The sequence below is a fragment of the Oncorhynchus nerka genome, linkage group LG17 (genome assembly GCF_034236695.1).
Source record: "Oncorhynchus nerka isolate Pitt River linkage group LG17, Oner_Uvic_2.0, whole genome shotgun sequence".
Taxonomy (NCBI): domain Eukaryota; kingdom Metazoa; phylum Chordata; class Actinopteri; order Salmoniformes; family Salmonidae; genus Oncorhynchus; species Oncorhynchus nerka.
In genome coordinates, this window is record NC_088412.1 from 37,773,644 (window position 1) to 37,784,139 (window position 10,496).

The window sequence follows — 10,496 nt, forward strand, 5'->3', positions numbered from 1 at the left end:
TATAGTCCAGCTGGCAAGACCGGTGTCTGGTTTTAACGTGTCTACCTGCACAATGTTTGACCTGACATAGATACTGATAGCATTGTTATTACTACATTATGATCCGTTTTTATCAATCAAATGATAAATGAATAACAATACCATACTCGTTAATTCTTCAATTGGCTCTCATAATCTTAATGATGTGTTTTTTCTCTCCTCCAAAACATTCATTGCACATTAAGATGCTATGGTTAAAACGCATGCATTTGCTTAGATGGGGAGCTGCGGTTGTAGTGAAACATACCTGTCACCAGCAGAGGGCCAATGAGGAGAGCAGAGTATATTCAGGTAAACCTACAGTCCCAGATCATTATTTCAATGAATAATTCATTTATTGGATGCTCAAAGCATTTACATAGTAAGGGGGAACTTATCTCATCCACTACCAATGTGAAATGCACCCCCAGTTTCTGCTTTGGTTTCCATTTAGAATCAGACACCGGTGACCTTTCTGTGAGGGGTGATGCACGTGCAGGCACAGCAGATCAACGTCCCACCTCTGCTGCCAGTCATTGCTTCTTACACTCAGCTTGCAGTGCCCCTTGTGGCAGGAGGTCAGGACTACAGTTACCACAACACAGACACTGTCTATGCTCAGCTTCAGCATCAGCGTCCTTCAGCCACGTTAGGTGAGACAAGGGATGAGGGTCCTGGTTTTGATTGAGCAAATATACTTATGATTCACACCTGTTTCTGGTGATTTAATATTAAACATGCTCTTTTATGTTCACTCCTTTTTACATATTTTGTGTATCAACTTACATGTTTCTGTCGTTAACTGTGATATGAGGACTTCATGCTTTGATTTCATTGTACTCTTCTAGAGGCTGATCATTCTTCTGGCCCAGGCATGGTGAGTCCTTGGGAGTTTTATACATTACATGCGATACACAAACATACCACCCATTGGCACATGCGAATTAGCGTTGAATTGAATTGAATCTCTTTGAAAATGTCTAGTTATTTACTGAGCACCTGCTGTTTGTGTTAGTGGTGCTATATTTTACGTGTATACTCATAGTAAAGTTAAGTTTATTGTCAAGGTGTACAACGTTTGCAGCTAAGAGCTGAATTGCATCTAAATAAAGAAATAATTAATTAATCAAATCAATCATGTGAAAACATTCATCGTCCCATATGAATGTTGGGAAGATGCCGGTGGCAGGGTATGGTCAACAGTATGATCAGAAGTATGGTTATGGAGGTCAGAAGGAATGCCAGCAGGGAGGGCACCAGGCCACCATCACGCAGGAGGGAAAGGCCACAGAGACAGACAAAATCCAACTAAAACAGGTGGGTAGAGCCTGAAGCCTGTTGTCATGTCACAGCATCAAATAAGAACCAGAGATTTGTTTTAATGATCCTCTCTCTCTGTCTCTCTGTCTGTCCTTCTGTGTGTGTGTGTGTGTGTGTGTGTGTTTCTGATCAGAGCAACAAGTCAGGGTGGTTTAGCAGCTGGTTCAAACCCGAGCCCAAAGAGCAGCAAAGTGAGACGTCTCACTATGCGGACTCAGCTGACCCGGTTCCCACTACTTTAAGGGTCAAGCATACCTACTTTTAACTCTTACCCAACCATTCATCAGAGGACATAACAGCATGCGCTGCAGCACGGATGTCAAGTCAGTGATCTCAAGTTTAGGTTTTGTAGTGTACCGTCCAACAAATCATGTCGATGGATATAACAACATTTTGTTATCTTATAAACTTAGTGAAATATAAAAACTTTAATGAAAAGGATTCTTAAAGTGAACCACGAAGGCCACCAGTTTTGGATGTTATTATTAGGATATTCAGAGTATTTGACCTTATACTTCTCATAAGACCCAGCGGAGGTATTGACAATCATTAGTTTGAATGTAGACCCATTGAACTTTTTTAACAGATGTCAACAACTAGCTCTAAGTAGGGCATGGTATTTGCTGTTGGTCAACCATCTCTTCCCAATTATTTGTCAACATTAGTAACATCTTCTGTTATTGGCAGAAAGCTTAAATTCTTGTTAATCTAACTGCACTGTCCAATTTACAGTAGATATTACAGTGAAAGAATACCAGGCTATATTGTTTGAGGAGAGTGCACAGTTATGAACTTTATTAATAAACCAATTAGGCACATTTGGGCAGTCTTGATACAACATTTTTAACAGAAATTCAATGGTTCACTGGATCAGTCTAAAACTTTGCACAGCCACTGCTGCCATCTGGTGGCCAAAATCAAAATTTCACCTGGGCTGGAATAATACATTATGGCCTTTCTCTTGCATTTCAAAGATGATAGGACAAAAAATATATAATATTTTTGTTTTTTTCTTTGTAATTATCTTTTACCAGAGCTAATGTGTTATATTCTCCTACATTAATTTCACATTTCCACAAACTTCAAAGTGTTTCCTTTCAAATGATGTCAATAATATGCATATCCTTCTTTCCAGTCCTGAGCTACAGGCAGTCGGGTATGTCATTTTATGCGAAAATGATGGGTAATTTCACAAAGTCACTGGAATTTTCAGTAATTTGGTAATTAACAGGTCATCTATGGTAACTTTAGTACTTTATACTTAAATAACTTTTTAAAAATGTATTCATATAAAATATTCATTAATGTTTCTTAATCGTTATCTATGTCCATATTGTCCACAAGCTTCTAGTAGATATACTACATGATCCAAGACAAAATAGCCAAATTTATGAAAAAAATATTTTCAATGAACTACAACTTCTCCAGTTTGTTGCCAAAACATTTAAAACAAGCACATATTGACAGAGCAAAATAAATAAAAGCGTGTAAAAAATATAAAATATATTTCTTGCTGAAAACCATATTTAACGGCAACGTTATTCACTAAGTTGAAGGGCTGTACTTAGATTGTTTTACATCTTTGTTATTCAATTTTTTTTAAATGAAATAGTCTTCATTTATGATTTTATATATTTTACATGTTATAAATTACATTAAATCCTTGAAAGTTTCCAAAATTCCAGAAGTTTACTGGTAAAATTAGACAGTTACCAGTAAAATTCCCTCTTTGTAACCCTAGCGTTACGTAATTGCACAAGACCTAGTGACCCACTACTGCACAATGAGGAAACCCGACGAATACATACCGAGGGGCACTGAGCATACTGAGAAGGCATTACTCGGAAAGTCAACCAGACGACACAGATTGTTTTTACAACACTAGGATGTGTTACGTTTGCTCATGTCTCAGAACCTCGTGTTAAAGGGGCATACATATACTGATATGATTAGGATTGTTCATAGCTTCCTCGTGGTGAGTTTTGAGAGTACTGTCTATGACACAAGGAAAGCTACTCCTGTCTCTGATTATGTTATCATGTATTTAGTGTGTTTTTGAAAAGCTTTACTTTGACAGAAATTGGTAGGCTATACTTTTGATAAAAGTATGTTAAATGTACAGCAATTCATCAGCTAGTCAGTCTCAAACATATTGAAATACTGGTATCATTGAATATAGAAAAACAATAAAATCATTTTAATTAAAGGTCATGAACAGTCAAAATCATGTTTTTAATAATTGGATGATATTTGAAGGAAACCAGATCAAAGTATGATGACCAAAGAATGAAAAATGTTGGTTGCTTCTACATTGATAAAGTTTTATCATAAAGTTACTGATTTATTATTAAGGAGACAAGTTGACATCGCCTTCATTCTAATTTTAATACACCAATGGTAACATGATATTTTCTACACCTAATTTAAACAAGTACCACCTTGTAGCCAACATCAGAGAAAGCCTGTTTATATAGCTAGATAGCTACTCTACTAGTGCCAGAATTTGACTGTAGGGTGTCAGCAAGTATAATAAAAAGTTTACCATATTCATCTATGGCAAAGATATGTGTGTCTGGTGTTAGCAAGTTACTGGCTAGCTATGTCTTCAGATAGCACGGAACAGAAGGTGGGGAAGGATCATTCAAACTCTGACACAGTTGTCATGTCAACACATCACTCAGTGCTGCTATAAACTGCATCACAAGTGACAGGCAAAATGGTAGATGGATACAATAAATTGATACAGTTGAAGTCAGAAGTTTACATAAACTTATGTTGGAGTCAAAATATAGTTTTGGAAAGTTGGTTAGGACATCTACTTTGTGCATGACACAATTAATTTTTCCAACAATTGTTTACAGACAGATTATTTCACTTATAATTCACTGTATCACAATTCCAGTGGGTCAGAAGTTGACTCTGCCTTTAAACAGCTTGGAAAATTCCATAAAATGATGTCATGGCTTTAGAAGCTTCAGATTGGCTAATTGACATAATTTGAGTCAATTGGAGGTGTACCCGTGGATGTATTTCAAGGCCTACCTTCAAACTCAGTGACTCTTTGCTTGACATCATGTGAAAATCAAAAGAAATCAGCCAAGACCTCAGAAAAAGATTGTAGACCTCCACAAGTCTGGTTCATCCTTGGGACCAATTTCCAAACACCTGAAGGTACCACGTTCATCTGTACAAACAACAGTATGCAATGTATAAACACCATGGGACCACGCAGCCGTCATACCGCTCAGGAAGGAGACGCGTTCTGTCTCCTAGAGATGAATGTACTTTGGTGCAAAAAGTGCAAATCAATCCCAGAACAACAGCAAAGGACCTTGTTAAGATTCTGGTGGAAAAGGTACAAAAGTATCTATATCCACAGTAAAGCGAGTCCTATATCGACATAACCTGAAAGGCTGCTCAGCAAGAAAGAAGCCACTGCTCCAAAACCGCTATTTAAAAAAACAGACTACGGTTTGCGACTGCACATGGGGACAAAGATGGTACTTTTTGGAGAAATGTCCTCTGGTCTGATGAAACAAAACTTGAACTGTTAGGCCATAGTCCATTTGGAAGACGCAAGCTTTAACTTCCTGGCTGATGTCTTGAGATGTTGCTTCAATATATCCACATAATTTTCCTTCCTGATGAAGAAATGTCGTTATATTATTATCGTTATATTTGGAGGAAAAAGGGGGAGGCTTGCAAGCCGAAGAACACAATTCCAACCGTGAAGCACGGGGATGGAAGCATCATGTTGTGGGGATGCTTTGCTGCAGGAGGTACAGGTGCACTCATTAATATCAGCTCCCCACCCACTCAGCCTCTCTTTTCAAACTTTCTGGTAGTTAGATATATATATTACACATTTTTAACCAGTTTTTGGGTAGGCACAAAACTACAGTGTTCCTTCATATTTCCATTGATTATTTTAAACCGGTACTGGTTACATTCAGACGAGTCCTGTGACACTTGTAGGGGTCATAGAACAAAACGGGGAACACCATAGTGTTTGTGAGAATATCCCCTTTCCACAGTAGGGTCACATTAGTTTGGACGCTACAGATGTTTTCACGAGAAGACCAATTTTCTGGATGTCTCATTGTCTGACAAACAACGCTCTAGCTCTGCCACCTTCCACATCTGTGGTGAAATTACAACATCTGCGGATGCAGTGAATTGAGACGCATCCAATGCAACAAAAAAACGGTATCGAACTTAAACTGACGGATGTTGATGGGGATTTTTAAAATTCTGTTACTTAGAGTGATGCACCAATGCATCAATCTACTCCAGGGGGTCAATATCAGTTGCATTATTTCATTTGATATCGAGATTATATCATTTTTTACATATATTGCAACTGTGTGAATGTAGACTTTTCTGTTCACTTCCACCAATCCAGTCCAGACAACTGCTTGCTGGTTGTCTATTGAGCCAGGTGTGAATGTTGTGGCAGCCAAATCCTCCCCAACTGTTGCTAAGTTGACAGCCTGTGAGAATGTATGTGAGAGGGTGTTTGTTGCACATGCAGGAATAGTCTTGTTTGGAACTCTTTCTTATTGGTCTATTAACTAATTTACCATCTGGTAAATTAATTCATAGGCTGACCATAGGCTGACCAAAACCGGTAGAAATTTCAGGCACTAAAAGGGCATTATCATTTCACAATGTCACAATGTCACAATATTATTCCAACCTTATATTGTGGTAATGTATATAAAACACAGGAAAATCACGTTTTCGATTGAACTGGGCCTTAACAGGAAGACTAAACCGATATCACGAGATGCCTTGCTCAAATCGATATCAAACAATATCGATATCATATTAAATTATAGATATTGCTGTTAACCAATACTTCTAAGTGTTATTCAATCATGTTATTATATATATTTATGATAGACAATTATTTGCCACTGTGTTTTACAGAGATAAGGTTAAGGCCCAGTGAAATTGAATTTTATGAAAATTGTAATTTACATTGGACAAGCCCGCCCATAATTGAAATGCCACATGGTGCACTTTAAGCATGGGTGAAGCATTTCTCAGCACGCCTGGTGACATATCCTTTTACCATTAGTCAACTCTCCTGGCTCTAGGACTGGGAATAGTGACCCAGTTTCCAGCCAATGTGTCCCCCACCTGTTACACTGTCCCAAATGCACACACTTCCCTATATTTCACTTACTTTAGTAGTGCACTGTATAGAGAATAGGGTGCCATTTGGGACAGAGCTTGACACATACCAACTCAGTGGCCTTGTGGTTAGTGTCCACCCTGAGATTGGAAGGTTTAGAGTTTGATCACCTGCCACGTCATACCAAAGACTGAAAAAACAGGTCTTGTTTCATCTCTGGCAGTAAGGCCTTGTGATAGACTAGCGTCCTGTCCAGGGGGTAAACATCAAGCTGCCTCATGCTACAGAGACAGGAGATAGGCACCTGCTCCTATGAGTTGTTCTGGCCCACATAAACCAAGGCTACTGAGGCTGCCAGTGTAATGGGGGGGCAAGGACATGTTGGCTGGACACTGGGACACCATTCTGAGCACCAAAGTAGGAGAGGCCGCTGCTAGTAAGATTCCTGGTCAAGTCAACAGTGAAAACTCTTTGTTTCACAACACCTTAAAGAAGGAGTGGCAAAACGTGATTTTTTATATAGACTGATATACTGTAGAGTGGCTTATATATGCTGGGTAGATTTGGTAGGAAACAGTGTTCCATTTTGGCTTTTCTACAAGTGTTAAAGGGTGAACATTGACTACACCTAAATCCTGTGTTGCAGCATGAGAGTATTTTACAGGTAAACAAAAAAGATGGGTACGGTGCTGATAATTCTAAAGAAGGTTCCACAAAACCCTTATAATCAAAATGCAAATAACTATGAGTCTTTATTTATTTTTTTTTATTTGACATCTTTATTTTCAGGGTCTTGTAGGGGTAAATCCATCTTCTGCCCATCACCAGTTCAATAGATTCTGTTCTGCGACTGCTAAACTGGAAATGCACGTGTGTACATTGAAAGTATGTGGGTGGTAATGTATATGTTGTAATGTCGATTGAGAAATTAAACCTGCCACTAACATGGATCATCAGCTATCTGATACTGGTGTGTTGCTGGGTTAAAATGTCCAGCTCTTTTCAGAAATATTTTCCAATATATCTTATGAGCAATTATAGGATTACTATAGACATTATATAATACAAGCCCCATTGCCAATCGAACTCTGTGTCATAGTTGAACCAGACTTCTCAGAAACAAAATGATTCCACTAAATGAAAATGTGTTTTATCATATTTTATTCTTCATGATTTCAGCCTGTATGGTAAAAATGTAAATGCTACTCAAATAAAGGGGTCTATAATGTTTACATTATTTTAAAAAATTATGAACTTTTTTATTATCTTTTATTTAAATTCTCTTTTATTCAAATCCAATTATACACATACTGCAACATCTGCTACAGAAATCAGGTCCATTGCAGCTTGTACAGTATAAATTCTGTACATTTTTATCATACCCACAATATTCATTAGACCTTTGGTCTTCAAATAGTATATCAAATATTTCATTTAAAAAGGTTTGTTTCAATAAATTGGTGTGTAAAGCTTTTTAAAATGTCAAGAAGACCCTAAGGGAGGAAGGTGGGTGGGGCGGGGGCAGCTTGACAACTGCATTCTTCTGACTTCTAGCAAATATTCACACAATGTTTCTTGACCCACAGACACAAACATCAAAAGTGCCACCCTGGGCAAGAGTGCAAGGACGTCAGGTGTCAATGTTATTTCTTCTTTCTTCTCTTATTAACACACTAGGACGTGATTAGAGCCTATTCCCCAGGTCGTTGCTGTAAATGAGAATGTTTTCTCAGTCAACTTACCTGGTTGAATAGTGGTAAAATAAAAAATTATTAAAAAGAAAAGCCTCATTTATACCTGGTGCTAACATGAATCCTTTGTCCTGATCTTGTCCACATTATGATTGTGCCCACATTTTCAGATATGCACCTACACATTAAAAGGTGTCTCTTATTTGTCCACTGTGTCAGCATTGTGACCAGATTTTCTGGTCCCTCCCTGTATGCTAAATTTTTTGACGGATATTCTTTCAAAATAACATTTATTTATTTATTTTAAGACACCAGTGCTGCCGCCTCAGAGGAGGAGGGGAGGACCATCCTACTCAGTGAATTTCGGGAAAGTTTTTAAATAGTTACACATAAAAAAGTTATCCTTTTTAGATAAAACTACACAAAATATCTCCACTTGACCAAATAACTGATTAAAACACACTGTTTTGAAACGAAAGTCTACAGTAGCCTCAACAGCACCCTGGTAGCATCATGGTGTAGCCGGAGGACATCCTCCTCTGGGTACATTGACTTCAATACAAAACCTAGGAGGCTCATGGTTCTAACCCCTTCCATAGACTTGCACAGTAATTATGAAAACTTGTAGAGGACAGAGCTCTTTCACCAACTGACATGTTGTCCATCCAATCATCAAAGGATCAGATAATTAATCTAGCACTGAAAGTATACACTACAGCTAGCTAGCACTGCAGTGCATAAAGTGTGGTGAATAGTTGACTCAAAGTGAGAGAAAGACTTGTTGAACAGTTTTGAACAAATTAATTTCTTCACAAATTAAGGAGAAGCAGCAGAGAGAAAGATACATTTGGTCTTTTTTTCTTAGTTTACCTTTCACTCAACAATCTGACTCAACAGAGAGGAATGTTATTCATGTTAACTAGCTGGCTAAGGCTATCCAACACTGCAACTCTTCCAATTCAAGGTAAGCTTTTATTAATTTATTGCTACCAGGGCCCGCCAATGTGAACTGCTAAATTGCTTGCTGTACACTGTACTGCATGATTGTACACATGGATTGGATTGTGGGTTTATGGTGCTTTCAAGACCACTGGGAACTCAGAAAAGAACGAGGTGAAATCAGGACGTCAGTGATCTTCAGGTCGGAAAGTGAGAGCTCTAGAAAGATGCCAGAGTTTCCAGCTTGGAATTCCGAGTTGGATGACCGTTCAAAACTGTATTTTCCCAGTCGGAGATAGTTCCCAGTTGTCTTGAACACACTGAAGTTAGAAGTCAGAGATTTCCGAGTTACCAGTTGTTTTGAACGCGGCAAGTCTAACGCATTAGTTCTAGTTTGTTGACTGTGATGTTAGCTAATATGGTGATAACGATGTAGACTGAGTAGCAGTCAGTGGTTAAGGTATGATGAAGGTCTGGCTTGGAGAGGTTTTTACGCCTGGTCACAGACAGCTGTTGTGTTGTGCATAGAAGTCCACAAGTGAAGGGAAAAGGTGAGAGGAGGAGAGCGCGTAGATGCGAGAAGGAATAATACAATGAGTAAAGTGATGATGCTGTATGTGGCTGCTATGAAAGTGAACTGTGCGTGCGGGTGATCAAGCCATGTATTCATTCCGCTGATTCTGTTGCAAAATGTTTGTTTTTTTAACGGAAGCAAACAGAATGAAACAGGGATGGACTGACCTGAATTTGTCCAATAGAAACTAATTTAAGTTTTGGTTTTGCAACTGTTTGGACTAATGATTACACCCCAGATCAGCTAGATAGAGGCAAGAGTGTGCAAGGCCATATTGAATGTGTCACTGTCTGCAACCTTGATTACTCCAGTTTGGTTCTCGACATGTGCACCTACATATAAACTTTCATTTGTAGGCTAGGTTGCAGCAACATCGTAATGGGTATGGGGCGGCAGGGTAGCCTAGTGGTTAGAGCGTTGGACTAGTAACTGGAAGGTTGCAAGTTCAAATCCCCGAGCTGACAATTTACAAATCTGTCGTTCTGCCCCTGAACAGGCAGTTAACCCACTGTTCCTAGGCCGTCATTGAAAATAAGAATTTGTTCTTATATAATTAGGGCTAGGCCTGAATACTGCCCCTTCTGGAGGAATTCGGCATCCATATAAACCATGATAAATTTTTGTCAAAAGTTGCTAATATATGCATATAAAAATTATTATCGAATAGGAAACACTCTAAAGCTTATAAAACAGTTTAAATGTTGTCTCTAGCTAAAGCAGAAGTCTCAGGGCATGCATTCTCCCAAAGTCTCTCTTGTAATGGGAAAAGTTGCCATCACTTTGACGTCATCGTATACACACTTCCCAAACAGCTATA